The sequence below is a fragment of the Macaca nemestrina genome, chromosome 6, assembly GCF_043159975.1.
Source record: "Macaca nemestrina isolate mMacNem1 chromosome 6, mMacNem.hap1, whole genome shotgun sequence".
NCBI lineage: Eukaryota > Metazoa > Chordata > Mammalia > Primates > Cercopithecidae > Macaca > Macaca nemestrina.
The window spans coordinates 97,156,928-97,177,153 of NC_092130.1; the positions used below are offsets into that span (position 1 = coordinate 97,156,928).

Consider the following 20,226-nt stretch of genomic DNA (forward strand, 5'->3'; position numbering starts at 1 on the left):
GTATTTGCCAACTCCACAGCCAATCCTTGCTGTAGCTTTGCTTCACAAGCTAGTGAACTAATTAACTTCATCTATCCAGTCTATTCTGCACAGGGACTGCTGGGCCTACATGTTTTGATTTATTTTACAGCACATGGCCTCTGATTTTCTTTCTGTTTTTCCCTGAGTGCCTTCCTACCTAGGTAATCCTTCGCCATACCCCACAGTATCTGTGACATTTTTAAGTCTCTTGGCAAGATACCACTAAGATATGTAAGTAATTCATGTAAGGTTTAATCTTTTATTAAAGAAAGTGTAAACAAAGCCAGGGAGATGTAATTTGAGAAATGGAAATCAACTCTCCCATGAGTTTACCACTCTGGGCTGAAAGAACTCAAAGCAATCAACTCCTGGTTTTCCCCAACTCAGCATCGTCTATGACTTTACACTTTTCAAAAGTGCTTGGTCATCATCTCATTGGATACTCATTGCTGACATTAAAAAGGGCAAGTCATGTTTTCTAGATGAAGAAACGAAGGCTCGGGTGGACAAATACTTCGCTCTTGGTCACGGGGTCAATTTTATGTTTGGAGGAAGACTCCCAGATAGGATCCAGCACTAGGGATCATGTCTGGTTGACTGACAGAGGCCCTGCTAGGAGATGACCTGAATGAGGGTCATTTTTGTTGAAAAGAATGGGGAGAGGGTACATTCCTCTTGGAGAAGAGCATGGTGTCTGTGTCATGTGTTAGCCCTGGATCCAATTCCATGGCTCTGTGTCCAAAACTTGGGGAGGAAAGGGCTCCAGGAAGAAACTCAGGAAAGGGCTCAGCATGCAGTTTCTGAGTGAGGTAATGAAGTGTGTCCACAGTGCAGGAAGTGGGTGTTCTTCCCAGCTTTGTGTGGAACTGAGGGAGCTTGTTTGCCCCTCCACCATGTGAAAATGCAGCAGGAAGGCACCATCTATGAAGCAGAGAGTGAACCCTCACCAGACACTGAATCTGTTAGCACTTGGATCTTGAACTTCCCAGCCTCCAGAACTGTGAGCAGTAAATTTCTGTTGTTTGTAAATTATCCAGTCTCAGGTATTTTGTTATAGCAGCCTGAATGAACTAAGACACACAATAATAAACAGAAACATGAAAGTCAGAGATTAATTTTAAAATGTCATCCAAGTTCTTACAAGAGGATCCTACCTGCTGCCACTGAGGCTGTGTAATCAGACCTGTGGCATGGTCTGAGGCAGAAGGATGCAAGTTAAGGAGCAGATATAAAGCACAGTACTTCTATAGAATTCTCACTTGCTTGCGGTAATGATATCTTCTCAAAGAAAAACAAAAACAAACAAACAAACCTGGATGCCTTAGTAGTGGACCAAAGAGAGATCCTAGAGGAACAAGCATCCCCAAACTATATTGTTTGGCTATCAGACTGATGAAAAGTAAGTCACAGTAATGAACCCCAGCCTGCACTCAGCTCGTGGCCCTCTGTGCCCAGCTGAGGCCAGGAAGTCTGTCTTCATTGCTTCCAGGGAAGCTTTCCAGGCTCCCAACGCAGGATACTCAACAAATACTTGTTAGCTGATTACCTAATTTTAAATTTTCACGCATTTACATTTTTCAAGGCAATTTGGCAAAGGAAATCAAGTAACTATTTTTGGTTTCTCTTTAGGTTACACTTTATTCTGCACAATTTTGAGCCAATACAGTAAGAATATATAATTACATATGGAATAGTTTTAGTAACTTTGCAGAAGATGAACTTCCTGCCACTGGTATTCAGGTTCTGATGCAGAAGACATGAAAAGAAGGCGTTTGAAGTGAACGGTTCACAGTTCTAGACAGTGTACCCTCAATCCATGTTTGATTTTCTCTCCACCCATTTCCATGTCTTCTCCTTTTTCCTGTGGGGCCCAATAGGATCTAGGGCAGTTTCCCCTGACTCATGGCTGCAGCGGCTCTGGAAAATTCTTTTCCTTCTGCACCCCCATGAATGGAGGAGCAGGGAGAATTGCCATCACGGTCAGACCAAACCGTGAGCTTCTGGGGATGATGTCTAGGACAAGGAGGGGAAGAGGAGCTCTTGATTTCCTGCCTCTTGACTCTTCACCCCACAAAATAAATGACCCCCCCATTGACCGAGAGGCAACTCCCCAGGAGAAGCAGGAGTGCCTGGGACCTGCACGCCCTGGAAGGCATTGCCTGCTGCTTCATCCTCGGCCTGTTGGTCTTTTACCCTCTCTCCAAATTTAAAAACTCTTCACTTTCAGTTTATCTTGTTTTTTTTCCCCTTTTATTTTATAGTGTTTACAATTCTTACGTTATTGTTAGCTTCACTTACTAACATGTTTTTAACTTTCGCCTCAATGGCTCTTGGGTTTTATTTTAATCATGTATAGCTTCATTTTTAGGTTTTTAATCTCTATTGGAGTCCAGCCATTTATCTTATTTTAAATCTCATCTAGTTGGATCTTGTCTTAAAAAAAAAAAAAAAAAAACAAAACTCAACGTTCTTTCATTGGGATTTTAACTCTCTTCCAACTGCATAGTTTAAAAATTTCTTAAATTTTACTTTTTGAACTTGAGGCCTTTTATTTCTCTCATTTTAAAAAACAACTTATTTTAGGTTTTTTCTTCCTTTTTTGTATTGAAATATGAAACAAACTTGCTTATTTTAAAACTTATTCTTAAATGTCTTTTCTGTTTAAAGTGTTTGACTTTCAGCCCATCTTAACCTCTTAGTTTTCTTTGATTATAGGATTTAAATCTTCCTTATTACCTTCAAGTTCTTCTTATTTTTTTTTTTTTTACATTCCACGATGTCTCTTTCAAATGGTGGGCAAAGGTACAGCCCCTGCGGTGTTGATAATGGGGAGGCCCCAACACAGAAGGCTACTTTCCCTCCAGCTGCCTCTGCGGGCTCCCCCCATTCTCCTAACATAGAGACCAACCCAGTTCAGGGGGCTTGACCAAGTTCCTCTCCCCAGCTGGCTGGAGAGGCCCTCAGGTTATTCCCCCACCCTGCCCCCAGGCAGTAAGTCTCATTTACAGATGGAACCTCAGGAAAAATAAGCCCAGGGGCACCCTTTCTGCCTCTTCTGTGAGGATCTATGGGGCATGGGATTGTGTCTGACTCAACTTCCCCAATCTTCTCTGCTCTACCAGGGTTGAATAAAATGCTTGGGTCAACTCTGAGAGCCCTACTGGACTGATAAGATGCTGACCCTTGGAAAGTTCCCTCCAAATCTCCTTTGAGACCCGTTGAAAGGAAAGCCCCAGGGAAGGCTGCTGTCTCTCTGAGGGGATCTACCCCACGACTGCAAATCAAACACTCTGCTCTCCTGCCCTATTTCAAGAAAAAGTCTCTTCCTTAGACCCTGAGACTTACAGACTTGCCATTCAAACTGCCCTTCTCTCTTGCCTAAATCCACTGTCCTGGCAGTGACCCTTGGGAATTCTCCATGGACTCTTTTACCAGTGAACCCTACCCTAGTGCATTACCTGGTTGGGAAATCCTATAAGCCCTCTTAATTCTAGACACTGTTTAAACAGAAACTGCCAGAGCTTGAAGGAGCTTAGCCCATCTGTGAGCCATCTAACCCAGAATAGTCCAACCAAATTCTATTCTAAAACACTCGAGCTGAAGCCCCCAAGAGGATCTCTACCCCAGTGGAGAAGCAGGTAAAGAATAAGTTGTGATATGGGCATATTTAAGCTCTTGGAATTTTCTGCCTAACCTGAGTAGAAGTCATCCTGCTGAGAGATGTCCTCAGGATCCATTTTGTTTTGGTACATTATTCTCTGGAGAGCCAGGAGTTGAAAAGATATTTTTCTCTATTAAACACCCAGGTTTGCTTTTGCCACAGTCCAGGCTGCTTCTGCCCATGGTTCTGAGGAGCGAGCTCATGGTGCTCCTCCCCAGAAGAGTCCTCTGCCTATACCCAAGGACTGAGCAGATGGGTCGGAATGGGAACGGGATCCGTGGAACCGGTGCCATAAGCAGCTCTCAACAGAAATGAGATCTTGTCTTTCCTCCAGCACTTAGTGCCGTCCTTTCCAGGGTAGCTGCTGCTTAAGATGTGCTATGTGGCACCATCCAACCCAGGCCTGCACCTCCCCTTGCTGCCTCTGGAGGGCTTGTTGGAGGCAAAGACACAGCCCAGCACCCACATCAGTGATGCTCCTTGGCCTCCAGAGGAAGCAGATCCTTCCAATCCTGAACAGTGTGGTAGAGAGAGAGAGAAGGGGGTGCGGGGAGGAACGAAACCAGCATGCTCCAGGCATCCAGACAAATGCTGTGCCTGCTGCTGCCTGGGCAGTGCTCGCTCCATGGTGCCTCCTTGCAATGGGGAAGCCATGGGTGTAGACAGAGGGGAGGCTGTCTGTGGGCGCTTCTTTGCCTGCTTTGGCTGTGGGATTGTCTCTCACCTAGGCAAAACCACTCTCCACATCAGCCAGCCTAACCTAGCAGCGCACTGTACAGTACTGTGTTGGATCTGGTGGCAAAGCTTGGTGGCAACAGTGAGCATGCGTGTGCTTGACCCTGTCCTCTGTGCTTGTTCATTTTCTTCCAGGACGCTCTGGACCGGACTTGAAAGAGGGAGGGTTGACAAGGAGTGACAGGATAAACAATAAGATGGACAATCTTTGAATCTGTAAAAAGACTAGCCACCTTATAACAGAGCCCTCTCACATTCAGAGATGGCAACTGTGCTGAGAGACAATTCTCAGCACAATTGCCTAAGAGGATTCTCAGGCAATACCGATTAGAAGTTAAGCTGGATAACTGCTTCGAGGGACAATATGGACATAGGAAGCCAAGAGATTTTAAAAGGTTAATATCCTGAAGTGGAGGACCTGTTATTGAGGGGAAGAAATCATATTTGGAGCAATGATTTAGACACAAGGAAATTTATCTACAATACTAAAACAAAGCAAAACAACAACTTAAATGCCAAGGAGTAGAGATGAGTCGAGTGTATTCTAGAACATTCAGATGATGAGACATTTTGTGGTTATCATACATCAAGTCTTCACTACTTATTGGCACAGGAAGATGCGCTAGTATAATAGCTATCTTTTAAGAAAAAATTAAATTTACCATATTTCTTTATTTCTAAGATACTAACAACTCAAAGAGGCACTGGATGCTTAAGAAAAGTCTTTTAAGAAGAAATAATAGAACATTAAACATTCATCAATTGTAAAACCCATCCTGACTTAAGAAACATGATAAAGTAAGAGACATGTGCCTTAGAATAGAAAAAATATAGTATATCTTACAATTTTTTTTTCTTTTACTTTTTTGTATTTCCCAAATCTTTTACCAGTAAACATGATTGGGTTGGGGAAAATGCCTGGATTCAAGTCTGATGTTTCCTTCCTTGGGAAGGTAACCCTGAGGTTTTTCTAGGCCCCCGACTCACTCTGCCCTGGGAGGCTGAAGGAGTTACTAGCTTGGTGGTATAGGAGAGACACGGATTGCCCAAATCCCGCCACTCCCCTTCCTCTAGGGAGTCAACCTACCATCCAAGAGCAAGTCTTCTGGATTGTCCTAGCTCATGGTAGGATTAGAGGGTAGAGCCCTGCCTGTGGGAGAAGGGGAGGATTGGAGGGGCTGTTGTTTGGGGGAGTTAAATTCCATTCTGGAGTTCAATATTAAAAAGCCCCCTTGCCTGCAGATACAAACCTCATTCTGCAATATCAGCTTTATTAGGGAACTGGTCATATTTACTTTGCCAAATGCCTCCATTTTGGTCTATTTCTCAGTACAAAACCCAGGCATAGAAGAAGATGCTATTTATTGAACTCCCTCAAAACTTCCAACAAATAGGTTGAATTTTATACTTAGAAGTTGCACAAAGAAGCAATCTAGTAAAGCATAGTCATACCCCTTGGGGAATGATGCTCCCAGCACGGTGAACTCTGCATGGGCCCTGGGGATGGGAGAGGGGCTGGGACATTCAGGACCAGTCTCTTTGGAGACCAGAGAACAAGCAGTAGCCCCTAGGCAGGGCTGTCCCCTCTCTCCTCTCTGTACTCCAGCATCTCAGTTACAAGATGCCGCTGCTTTTTTCTTCTCCCTGCAGTATCTGTTGGTTGCTAAGCAGATCCCTTGGGTAACTATGTGGGCATAAAACCTTTGCAGAACTGCCAGGAATCTGCTTCACCCAATTGTCAAAGTGAAAAATGAAATCATTCCTCTCACCTGTCACTACTTTGCACAAAGCTTCCATTATTGAATGGTGATGGCCCAGAATGTTCTTCTCACCTACTTGTGGGAATATAAATGAGTTTTGCATATTTTACCCCCGAGAGAGTAGGAGGGGAAGAAGTGGGTGTTGGGGCCTCTCAAGCTCATACTCCTGTGAGTCAATGATTGGGGAGAAGTGGGCGGAACAAACCAGCAGTGCCCTCTGTCCTTGGCAAAATGGTGCCTCACGCAGGTAAAGACAGACCTGCTTTAGCATAAGCTTTCCTTAGGCTCAGAAGTGTCTGTGAACCCCTCTGATGCCAGCCTACTGAAGCAGAATCTTTGAGAGTGAAGCCAAGGAATTCTGCATTTTAAAGAAATTTCTTGGATGAGTCTTATACACTGGATAAGACTTAATGCAAACTATATGCATTAAAGTTTGAAAACCACTGATTTCTCTAACATAAATTTGTATATAAATAAGTGCAATAAAATATTATAGGTGTTATGATAAGTGTGCAAGAAGGAGTGAGACATCATCATAGGGATGATCAGTTTTAACTGGTAGTATGAGGAAAGTCTTTTTTTTTTTTTTTTTTAAATTAAATATAGAGATGGGGTTTCCCTTGGTTGACCAGATTGGTCTTGAACTCCTGATCTCACGTGATCTTCCCATTTTGGCCACCCAAATTGCTGGGAGCCACTAGGCTCGGACTGCTTTGAACCTTGAGCATTGAGGTGATGTTCTCTAAGTAGAGAAGGAAGGGGAGAAGGACATTCAAGGCAGAAGAGAACTGCTAGCAAAGACACAGAGATGAAGCTGGCCTGATGAGCTAAGGTAAGAAGGAATCATTAGAGGTTGAATGTCTGTGTTAGTAGGGGAACTACTAGAGAGAAGGGCAGAGAAGAGGACAGGGATGCTAAGGAGTTTCGAATCTATGCTGTGGTCAGTAAGTTGCTACCAAGAGTTTCAGCAGGAGAGTGATATGATTAGATTGTATTTTAGAGAGGTCACTCTGAGGCCTAGTGCAGAAGATGGATTGGAAGAGGGCAAGACAAGAGGCAGGAAGACAAGTTGAAGGCTCTCATAGCAGTCCAAGCTAGGCCCAGGCTAGAGATGAGGGTGGCAGGGGTGAAGGCCCTTGTCTTCCTTGGCCCTGATCCATTCTGCCTCTGGTACGTAGCGTTGAACTTGCATGTCACAACACTGTTCAACTAGCATATCTATTTTTTTAAAAATTAAAATGTATGGAACTTTTGATTAAGCACCAGACATGATGATCTTTCTTTCTTTTCTTTCTTTCTTGTCTTCCTTCCTTCCCTTTCTTTCTTCTTTCCTTTCCTTCCTTCCTTCCTTCTCTTTCTCTCTTTCCTTCCTTCCCTTTCTCTCTTTCCTTCCTTCCTCTCTCTCGCTTCCTTCCTTCTTCCTCTCTCTCCCTTCTTTCTTTCTTCTTTCTTCCTTCCTTCCTTCTTTCTCTCTCTCTCTTCTTTCTTTCTTCCTTTATTCTTTCCTTCCCTTCTCCTTCTTTCCTTCCTTCTTTCCTTCTTCCTTTCCTTTCCTGTCCTGTCCTGTCCTGTCCTGTCCTGTCCTGTCCTGTCCTGTCACTCCATTGCCCAGGCTGGAGTGCAATAGTGTGATTGCAGCTCACTGCAGCCTTGAACTCCTGGTCTCAAGCAATCTTCCCACCTTGGCCTCCCAAAGTGCTACAATTACAGGTGTGAACCACCATTCAGGGCCATTATTTCTTTCAAAAGACTTTAAAACAACATTTAAAACTAGTCTACCAAAGTATAATGTTTGTATTTGAACTAACAAAAAGATAATGCCCCCAATCTTCAAAGAAATTGTATAGTCCTAGAAGATATGCTTTTTAAAAATCTTGTGGTTTTATGTAACACTTAGCACCATCGGATCTCTGTTTCCTAAGGAAAGGTTATGCTAACTCTCTGGCCGGGCCCGGTGGCTCACACTTGTAATCCCAGCACTTTGGCAGGCTGAGACAGGTGGATCACTTGAGGTCAGGAGTTTGAGACCGGCCTGGCCAACATGGGGAAACCCTGTCTCCACCAAATACAAAAAAATTAGCTGGGCGTGGTGATGCACGCCTGTAATCCCAGTTACTTGGGAGGCTGAGGCAGGAGAATTGCTTGAACCCAGGAGGCAGAGGTTGCAGTGAGCTGAGATCACGCCACTGCACTCCAACCTGGGCAACAGAGCGAGGCTCCATCTCAAACAAAACAAAACAAACAAACAAAAAAACAATTTCATGAAACAAGCTGTGGCCTAGGGCAAGATAATGAAACTGGTGCTTCTCAAACAGAGATCTGATGGTGCTAAGTGTTACATAAAACCACGAGATTTAAAAAAGCGTATGTTTTAGTACTGTACAATTTCTTTGAAGATTGGGGGCATTATCTTTTTGTTAGTTCAAATACAAACATATTATACTTTGGTAGCCTAGTTTGGACCCATGGCTCATTTTTCTCAGCTCTTGGCCATCTATAAAACACAGGGGTGGGCTCTGCAATCTCTAAGGTCTTTTCATTCCCCAATCCGCAATGACTTTTTTTCCTAACTAGCTAATATCCTCATTGTTCCTCTGTAGATTTGAGAGAGAGGTCATGTTTTCTATTTCTGTAAGGTCACCCTCCTTAATGCATATTCCTGTTGTTGGCAGCTTTTTGCCCAGTTCTCAGACCCTTTTAGCCCAAGGTGGGGCCTCTCGGCCTCTGCCCCTGCTGCTCTTGCTCAGCCAGCAGATTGCCCTGCCCTCCCTCCATCTGTCTTCTCTAGGCTTTATCACCTTCCTTGTCCCCAGTTTTAAAAGGGGGGAGACTGGGGGAGGTAGTAAAGACAGAGTAGCCCTTTAGTTCTGAGAAGGGAGACTTCCACCCTCCATTTGACTTTTCCTTCAATTACTGCTGGTTTGACATTTTTTCCCTTCATTCTGAGAAGTCCCTCATGAACTCTCTCACTTGGAGTTTGAATTATTTTGCATTCAATGACTTTTCAGCTTTTGATTTAACATTTAACAACTTTGCCTGTCAGCCTCCCTTCTTTTTCCTCCAAAATGCTATAAGATAGTTTTCTCCACTTAAAGTCATATCATCACTTAAAGTGGAATTTTGCTGAAACTTGAACAGAAATTTGACTGGTTTCATCAAGCAACGGAGGCAGGAGTATAAGCCTAATGTTGCATGTTGCTAAGTGAGTTCATGACTTGAACTTTCCCAACCCATTGAGCTAGTCACACACACACACACACACACACACACACACACACACACCCCACTCTTAAAGACTGTAATTTTAGGAGTTGTGGTTAGGAATTGGAAAGTTTTGTCATGAATAGAACACAAGTTTAAGACAGCAAACAAAGGATAGAGACAAGTAAATGTATCTCTCAATGGAGAAGATGTCCCAGCAGGGTCTTGGGATCACTGCAAGACAACTCTTATTTAAAAATCTGAAAGGGAGTAACCAGGGAAATCTCTGGTTCTGAAAATAAGGAAATCTCCTGTTTTCAGGTGTCTTTTCAGGTAATTAAATGCTAATTTGATCCGGGCAAACCACAGAATGCTCTCTCAAAGACAGGTGAATGGGCAAGCTCCTTGAAAAAAATCAGCGTGAAAAGGGTATGTGAAAATTCTTAGGGAGAAAGAATTTAAATAATAATAATAATATCTGAGTTTTCTATTATGTCCTAAGAAGTGTACAATATCATTATAATCCACATCATTAATCATCAGGGAACTGCAAATTAAAACCACAATGAGATACTTCAATGCATCCACTAGAATAGCTAATATGGAACCTAGGAATCATTGTAAGTTTATTGAAGAAGTTAACCTGGGGTAATTGCTGGGACCAAGACTAGAGTGAATGGCTTTATATATTTTGGAAAGATGTTGAAAAGCAAACTGCACTTGCATCAATGACAATGACAATAGTTAGAGGAAGAGAAGCTACTCTTTCTGTGCTCGCTCATGTGCCAAGCACTGTGCCTTACATCCATACATGCGCACGCGCGCACACACACACACACATTACACACCCAAAGAAAACACATCTGGAATAGAAGCAATGGAATAAAGAACCACTAAAATAATTATCAAGATTCTGGATAGGGAAAATGTAGAAAAAAATCAAGACTTCTCGGTCTATAGAGACAAAGGCTAGATAGGGTTTTTATTAAAGTTTGCAAAATTCTAAAAAATTTGAGGCCGGGACAGTGTTTCATGCCTATAATCTCAGCACTTTTGGAGGCTGGGGCAGGAGGACCGCTTGAAGCCAGGAGCTTGAGACTAGCCTGGCCAACATAGTGAGACCCCATCTCTACAAATAAAATAAATTAACTAGCTATGGTGGCTCGTGCCTGTAGACCCAGCTACTCAGGGGGCTGAGGTGGGAGGATTGCTTGAGCCCAGAAGGTCAAGGCTGGAGTCAACTATGTCATGCCACTGCATTCCATCCTGGGGGACAGAGTGAGATCCCATCTCTCAAAAAAAAAAAAAGAAAGAAAGAAAGAAAGAAAGTTTGGTAGGCTTCATATAAAAAATAATTAGAGGAACTGATTTCAAACATTATAAAGTAATTAAGTTAAATAAACTATATATATATAAAGTTTAAAAGTAATTTAAGTCATGTGGTCCTGGCACAAAGATAGACATAGAGATTAATAGAACAGAATGGGGAATCCATAAATATATGGCCAATTGACTTTCAACAAAGATGCCAAGACATTTTCAATGGAAAAGGATAATCCTTTCAATGAATGATGCTGGAACAACTGGGTAGTTATATGTTAAAAAAGGAACCTCAACATTTATCTCACACTATATACAAAAATTAACTCAGAATGGATCATAGACTCAAACATAAGAACTAAAATTATACAATTTCTAGAAGAAAACACGAGAGAATGTCTTAGTAACTTTGGATTATTAAATGGGATATAAGTAGGAACTATTAAAGAAAAAAATCAATAAACTGGATTTCAACAGAATGAAAAACTTTTGCTCTTTAAAAGATACTGTTATGGCTGGGCACAGTGGCTCATGCCTGTAATCCCAGCACTTTGGGGGGCTGAGGCAGGTGGATTGCTCAAGCCCAAGAGTTCAAGACCAGCCTGAGCAACATGATAAAACCCTGTCTCTACAAAAATTAGCTGAGTGTGGTGGTGCGCACCTGTAGTCCCAGCTACTTGGGAGGCTGACACAGGAGGATCACTTGAACCCGGGAGGTGGAGGCTGCAGTGGGCCGAGATCATGCCACTGCACTCCAGCCTGGACAGCAGAGTGAGACCCTGTCTCAAAAAAAAAAAGTGTTGGGGGATACTGTTATGAAAATGAAAAAGACAAGCAACAGATTGGGAAAATAATATGTGAAAAACATATCTTGGACAGAGGACTTTTATCTAGAATATATAAAAGAAACTCTTATAGCTTAATAACAGTCAAATAATCCAGTTTAAAAATGAACACTTCACCAAAAAAAAAAAAAAAGCAAACGGCGCATGAAAAGATTATCAACATCATTAATCATCAGGGAAAAGCAAATTTAAACTGTACGTCTATACATCCACTAGAATTTCTAAAATACAAAGACTACTGACCAAGTCAAATGTTGGCGGGAATACGGAAAAACTGGAGCTGTCATGCACCGCTACTGGGAATCTTAAATAGTTTAACCACTTTGGAAAATTTGGTAGTTCCTTTAAAACTTTAATCACACATCTATCACATGATCCAGACATTCTACTCTTAGGTATTTAGCCAGGAGAAAGGAAATCATGTGTCTATGCGTAGATTTGTACATGAATGTTCATAGCAGCTTATCTGTAATAGCCCAAAACTAAAAGCAACCTACATGCTCATCAACAAGTGAATAAACAAATTGTGGCATAGCCACACAATGGAACACTACTCAGCAATGAACAGGTGTGAACTACTAGTACACACAATGCCAGGGATGGCATCTTCATGGAATGAAAGAAACTAGATCAAAAAAAAAAAAAAAAAAAACTAATCTGTACTGATAGAGGGCAGATCAGTGTGGACAGGGTTGTGTAGGCAGTGAGGATTCATTATAAAGAGGCACAAGGAAACTTTTAGGGTGATGAATATGTTTACTATCTTAAAATGTAAAACTATTGTGGTGATAGTTTTACAGATATGTCAAAACTCATCAAACTGTATACTCATCAAATTGTAATATGTGCAGCTTACTATATGTTAATTATACCTCAATAACAAAATGCAAATAAACATGGGAACCTTCTGAAGCTCTAATAGGTGGTCCTCTGGACAAATGAATTACTATATACTACATAGTTGATAATAAACCAAGAGAATTATTTATATCCAGGTTAAAACTGTAAGCGCTTCAGGGATCTGAATTAGTGCATTTTTTGTTATTAAGCAGAACTTGAGACTGCTGCATCTTCTGTCTCCACCCACCATCCTCACTCATGCCAGGAAGGACAACGATGCCCCCATGACAGTGACTGCTGCTAAAGGCAGAATATTGAGCGAGATGGACAAAGGTCCTCACACAAGAGGCATTTATTGTGGTTTTGTGGATTTTTAGCTCATCGTGGCAGATAACTTTTGCGTAAGGTTCACACGCCAAAGACTTATTCTATGAGTTATAACCCAGAGATACTACAAATCAAAAAATAAGCCGCACTTGTCATGTTGAATTGCAGCCAACCTCCCAGCAATCTGCTGTGTACTCTCAAAAGGCCATCTCCCTAAATCTTGTTTTAGACATGAGAATCAGTGATGTTAATGAAATCACTCCTGTTTGTGGGGTCAGCATTTTCCAGTTCTACTCTAAGACTTAGTTAAGGCAGAAGCAGCACAAGAACAGAGCACTTGGAGGAAATGGGGAAACTCAAGATCCGGCTCTGGTTTTGAGACTGGCCAGTGGCTGGACCAACTTCAATCCCATGTTCTTTCAGGGATGCTTTCCCATCACCCATAAAATGGATGAGGTCTGTGAGTTCTTTAACCATCTGAACTCTTGAGGATGAAGATGTTGTGTACGTGTAGGCAGGACTTGATATAATTTACCTTCCAAACCAGAACACTTTTGAAAGCACTACTCATAATTAGACTGGGTAACAGGTGCATTAGTCTGTTTTCACACTGCTAGTAAAGACATACCTGAGACTGGGTAATTTACACAGGAAAGAGGTTTAATGGACTCACAGTTCCATGTAGCTGAGGAGGCCTCACAATCATGGCAGAGGGCGAAAGCCCTTCTTACATGGCGGCAGAGAGAATGAGAGCCAAGTGAAAGGAGAAACCCCTTATAAAACCATCACATCTTGTGAGACATATTCACTGCTATGAGAACAGTATGGGAGAAACTGCCCCCATGATTCAGTTATCTCCTGCTGGGTCCCTCCCACAACACGTGGGAGTTATGGGAGCTACAATTCAAGATGAGATCTGGGTGGGGACACAGCCAAACCATATTAACAAGTATATGCAAAGACTGTCATGGGCAAACTAGGAGAAATGGTCAGTCTGAGAATGACTAAAATGAGTGCCAGGGTTGGTGGGCTGGGGATGTGATTCTGCACCAGCAATGTGAGCTAGGGCATGGTTTTCAAATCCTAGCCCAAGACGAGAAGAAAATTCCATCAGCCCATGGCAAAAACAGAAAACTGAGCATGTGAAATGTCACATATTTTTTAAAAACATTATAAAATAGTTAATGCAAACAAAAGGAGATTTACAATTTATGTATAAGGTAGAAAGAATAAGACAACAGCTGAAGACCTCATAAACTCTTTCCTGAACCCATTCTCCTCTCTTCCCTTATAAAGAATGAAATAAGGCCAGGCATGGTGACTCACATTTGTAATCCTAACACTTTGAGAAGCTAAGGCGGGAGGATGGCTTGAAGCCAGAAGCTCAAGACCAGCCTCGGCAACATGGCAAGACCTTGTCTCTACAAAAACATTTAAAAATTAGGCCGGGCGTGGTGACTCACGCCTGTTAATCTCAGCACTTTGGGAGGCTGAGGTGGGTGGATCACGAGGTCAGGAGATTGAGAGCATCCTGGTTAATATGGTGAAACCCTCTCTCTACTGAAAAAACCAAACCAAACAAAACAAAACAAAAAACAAAAAATTAGCTGGGCCTCTAGTCCCCGCTACTCAGGAGGCTGAGGCAAGAGAACTGCTTGAACCTGGGAGCAGAGGTTGCAGTGAGCCGAGATTTCACCACTGCACTCCAGCCTGGGTGACAGAGAGAGACTCCATCTAAAAAAATAAATAAATAAGTAAATAAATAATTAGCCAGGTGTGGTGATGTGCACTTGTAGTCCCAGCTATTCAGGAGGTTGAGGCAGGAAGATCACTTGAGCCCAGGAGTTCAAGGCTGTAGTGAGCTGTAATCATGCCACTGCATTCCAGCCTGGATGACAAAGTGGAGACCCTGTCTCAAAAAAATAAAAACAAAAACCAGAATAATAGTTGAAGCCCCCAAATATTCTGATATGGTTTGGCTGTGTCCTCACTCAAATCTCACCTCATCTTGAATTAGCTCCCATAATCCCCACATGTGAAGGGAGAGACCCAGTGGGAGGTAACTGAATCATGGGGATGGGTTGTTCTGTGCTGTTCTCATGATAGTGAGTAAGTCTCACGAGATCTGATGGTTTTGTAACTGGCAATTCCCCTGCACATGCTCTCTTGCCTGCCACCGTGTAAGAAGTGCCTTTGCTCCTCCTTTGCCTCCTGCCACAATTGTGAGGCCTCCCCAGCCATGTGGAAGTGTGAGTCCATTAAACCTCTTTTTCTTTATAAATTACCCAGTCTAAGGTATTTCTTCACAGCAGTATGAAAATGGACTAATACAAACTCCTTCTGGAAGTATGTATTCCTCTCTTTCTTTCCCAGAGCTTACCATTATCCTGAATTTGTATTTATTGTTGCCTTGCTTTTCTTGATAGCTTTACAAAACATTGTTTAGTATTACATGCTTTTTTAACATTAGGTAAATGGAATCATTCAGTATGTATTCTTCTATAGCCTTTTTTTGCCTAAGATATTTATTTTTCAAAGGACAGCCACATTGATTGATTTTCAGCCTGTTGTTGCTCTGTTTCTTCCTTTTTGGTACTCTATAATATTCCACTGTACCACTATCCCATAATTTATGCATTGTTGTCCTATTGATGGACACTTAGGTTGTTTTCTGTGAATATTCTTATAGATGTCTCCTGGTAAATGTGCATTTGTTTTTCTAACAATGTATCCAGGAGTGGAATTGCTGGTTATAGAGTATGCACATTTTCAAATTACTAGGGATCATCAAATTACTCTCTAAATTTATATCATTTTATATTCCTCTCAGCAGTGTAAAACAGCTTCTCTTGCTCCATATTCTTGCAAATATTTGACATTGTCAGACTTTTCCATGTTTGTCAGATAGGTGAGTTTAAAATCGTATCTCATCTTAATTGAGTGATCAAAGTTAAAATCAATAATGGAACAAAATCAAAATTGTGTGCCACTTTATAGAATACATCAGGAAGAATACAGCTTTGCTTTTGCAATATTCCTATCAAAAAGGAAATACCTTGAATGGAATCATATGAAGACATAAGGGAAGTCCAAATACAAAATGAATCTATAAAATAACTTGTTTAAAAGGGTCAACGTTATCAAAGTCAATTCTATTGGACCAAGGTAGGATTTAAAAAAAAAAAGATTATTGGCCAGTGCAGGGGCTCACACCTGTAATCCCAGCACTTTGGGAGGCTGAGGCGGGCAGATCACCTGAGGTCAGGCATTCAAGACCAGCCTGTCCAACATGGCAAAACCCTGTCTCTACTAAAAATAGAAAAATTAGCCGGGTGTGGTGGCGGGCACCTGTAATCCCAGCTACTCTGGAGGCTGAGGCAGGAGAATCGCTTGAACCTGGGAGGCAGAGGTTGCAGTGAGTCGAGATTATGCCACTGCACTCCAGCCTGGGCAACAGAGCGAGACTCCATCTCAAAAAAATAAAATAAAATAATAAATAAATAAAAGATTATCAAAGACAAGAAGAAACTTGGGAATTGTTCCAGATTGAGAAGACTAAAGAGACATAACTATATGCAATGTATGATTCAGAACTGTATTCTTTTGCTATAAATGACATTATTGGGATAATTAATGAAACTTGAATGGGAATCTGAGCATTATTAAATGATAGTAATATATTAATATCCATTTCATAATTTTGGTGGATGTATTGTGGTTACAAAGGAAAATAAATGTTCTTGCTTGGATTAAGTATAAATGAGAACTTTGCAGGATCTAATTTTTTTTCCATATAGATAAATGTCCTAGTACTATTTATTGAATAGGCGATCCTTTCCTACTGCCATCAATGCTACTTTCTATCATATTTCAAGTTTTCATATCAGGTCAATTTCTGGGCAGTTGATTCCACTCCATTGGTCTGCCTGTCTGTTCCTGAGCCAAAACATCATTTTCATTTTTCTTGAAGAACATTTTGGTGTAAGAAAAATTCAAAGACACAATTCATTTGTATCATAATGGAGCCACCAGGTCTCAGAATTGCTTCCCCCACCCCAAGCCTTGGCTCCCACCAGAAACTTTCTTGATTGTGATGTCCCCATTGCTTGGCTCCGGACTTCCTTCAGGACATTTGACACTTGGAAATAAAATACTAGAGAGTTCTTTTCTCAGCATCTTTGGAAATAAATATCTGGTTGCCCTCTGTTGAAATAGTGGTCAGCAATAAGAGAAGTATGTGGACAAGGCCTCTCCACACAGGAGCTGATATGCCCTGGGGCATGGATGAGGTGCTTGCTCTAGGGGCTCCCTAACAGCCTAAGGCAGTGCTTCTGAAACCACTCAAAGTGTGGTCTCCTGACCAGCTACATCTGCATCTCGGCATCAATTGGAACTTGTTAGAAATGCAACTTCTCAGCACACATCCCAGACCTACTGAATTCTGATAATTCTGATGCACGAAACGTCTAAGAACCTCCAGCCTAAGGGTCTTCAGCATAGAGATTATCTCTAAACCTCTGGTGACTACATGTGGTCTACTGTATTATTTTTCACAAACATTCCATGCTGCTTTCTCGGGGAGGATTATCTTTCCTCACTCTACTGACAACAGATTTGGCTACATGACTTACTTTGACCAATGGAATCTGAGCAGAAGAACCTTGTATCACTTCAAAGAGAAGTTTTAAGAACCAATAAGTGGTTCACTGAGCTCTCCACTGCCCACGTCCCATGCCCTGCCTCCTGCCATCACCTTGCAAGAGACAGTGATGTTCTGGATGGAGACTGCTCTATCAGCCTGGGTCCTAGAGTGAGGATGACATGGGACAGAGCCACAGCCAACCCACAATGGACATACAGCAAAAGTAAGAAAGCAGCCTTTGGCCTGTGAGCTATTGAGCTGTCCAGGGCTTTGTTGCTGAAGTATAACCTACCCTATCCTAACTAAAGAAATAGGAACTTTTTTCCCCAACATACTTTAAATAGAACCAATTAGCTCTTGTTGGCATCACTGAAATCAAAAGCAGTGGAACTGGAACTGAAGGATGGGGATGTCTCGTGTCATAAGAAGATGCTGGACCTGACTATGTCTTGGTCCCTCCCTGGGCAAGTGACTAAATATAACTCCATCTAGTCAGGCCACAGTCTAGACAAGTAATCATTATCCCACCCACCAATGCCATGTCCAGGATCTGAGCATCGTCTGTGAGATGTCTTACCAGAGGAGATGATAGAAGAGTGCAGGTCTGTGTCTGTGCTGCTTACTTCCAACAGGCCCTGGCTTATGAGCCTCAGTGTCAAGAACTCCAGGCAGTTGACCGAGGGGGCTCAGACAGTGAGAAAGAACTTGGTATAGGGAGAGAGGAGAGGAGAGGAGAGTGGAGGGGAGGGAATAGGAGAGGAGAGGAGAGGGGAGGGGAGGGGAGGGGAGGGGAGGGGAGGGGAGGGGAGGGGAGGGGAAGGGAGGGGAGGGGAGGGGAGGGGAGGCTAGGGAAAGAAAGAAAAAGAAAGGAAGAAACAACAAAAGAAAGCTCAGACTCAGAATGCTGAGCAAGATTGAGAGCCAGGGGACCTCTCCCTGTCCCCATCCATACCTATCTTGGTTTATGAGGTTCTGCACACAAACTGAGATGGAGCTCAGAATAGGCTGAAGATGACTCCTGGATTTGGGGCAGTGTATCTGCTGGCTTCCTCAGGAATGCCCACTTGTGCTTTTTGCCTAAGCCCTCTGATCCAGTGATCTCCTCTGCACTTTCTATAATAACCAACCCAGGATTGCCTACAACAGCATAGGACGTCTTCCTGAAGGTCAATGCTATTAGCACTTCCTCCACAAAACCTTTCTTCATCCAACTGTCAGTTCTTTCCTCGGTCTGGAAAGCAATCGGCACTGTGCCAAACTGATTGAATTCTATATCCCATTGTCCACAGCAGAATCCTTGAGAGTCACAGCATTTATCATAATGGAGCAAGAACGTTCTACATGGTCTGTATTTTTTAACCTAGCATGGATTGACCAAAACCAACTTAACATACAATTGCAAATGAACACATGGCATTAGCTTCAAGCGTAGTTGCTAGGAGATGATCTCATTATAATTCCAAAATCCAAAAGCTCGTATTAACCTCTTTGATTCAATGTAAACGTTGTACCCTTAAGAGAGAGAATCATTCACTAAGACTCAGGCTTGTACTCAGTGTTTAGGGAATGAAGAAAAAGAACAATTGTATGACAGTTACTTTAAGAAAATGACAATAGCAAAAGAAAGGGAAAAAAACTAATCTATGAACTAAAAGAGAAAGCAGAAATAATGTGTGGAATGTGAAAGCAGCCTGCCTCTAGTGCTCACATTCTCAGCTTCAACTATAAGAAACAAATAGGCAGGCATTTATATTAAAATTGTTTTTGGTATCCCTGGACAGCCAATCTCACTTTTAGGTCAAGTAATTTCCAATCTGATGACTTTGGTTGTCATTAGAAAGTAAATAGTAGAAAACTTCAGTAAAGTTGTTTGAAAAAAGTCAAATAAATATATTTGTATTTTAAAGTGGTATTATTGGCTTCTCAGCTGCAGAATTAGGCACTTCAAATGCACATTCTCCCCATTTTTTCAGGTAGTGTTTAACTCTATGCTGATTTGGCAGTATCTACCAAAAACCTTTAAAATTTTGTACATTGTAATCCATAATTCCATTTCTGAGAACTTATTTAAGGAAAAGGAGATGCCTATGCAAATATTTATGGACAACATCATTCATTTTCAACTCATAATAACCAAAAGTTGGAAACAACTTAAATATTCAGCATCAGAGTATTTGTTAAATAAATGATGGTACATCAATACAAGGAAACATTAAGCACATATTAAAAACTATATTCTTAAAGAATGTTGAAGGAATGAAGGAGAACATATGTGTATACACACTCATACACATATATGTACACATACAGCAAATATGATTCTCTGGCTGCCAGTAATAACAAAAAAACTATTTGAATGGCTGAAGCATTTGTGACAAAGGTGACATTAAGATGCATTGGAGAAGAGGTTTCTTTTTGTAAATAGGATCAGATCACTTTTTTTCCATGAGGGGAAAAAAATGCATTTTGATCTCTACCTCATGCCACACACACAAATGAATTATATAACTTTTATGTATATCAATTATTTATGTATATATACATACAATATATAAGACCTAAATGTGAGAACTAAAATAAAGTATTTAAAAGGAAACACATGAAACTATCTTCATGACCTTAGGGTAGGCAAACTTTCTTATATTGAACACAAAAGTTTCTAACCATAAAGGGGAAAAAAGATAAATTGAATTTTACTTAAACAAAAACTTCTGTTTATCACAAAATTAAGAGAGTGAAAAATTAAGCTACAGAAAGAGGAAAGATAATAGCAAAACATATATCCAACAAAAGACTCATATTCAAAATATGTACAGAAACCCTACCAAAAAAAAAAAAAACACACACACACACACACCCAGATAACATAGTAGA

At 41.5% G+C, this 20,226-nt stretch overlaps 1 long non-coding RNA gene across 1 annotated transcript; it reads right to left on the reverse strand.

The window, feature by feature from the left end:
* Positions 1–1,588: 1,588 nt before the first annotated feature.
* LOC139363604 (uncharacterized) lies at positions 1,589–18,687 on the reverse strand. Its single transcript, XR_011624275.1, has 3 exons — positions 18,305–18,687; positions 17,930–18,056; positions 1,589–2,034 (listed from the first exon to the last, which is right to left on the reverse strand). It is a non-coding gene; the product is annotated as an uncharacterized lncRNA (long non-coding RNA).
* Positions 18,688–20,226: the final 1,539 nt, after the last annotated feature.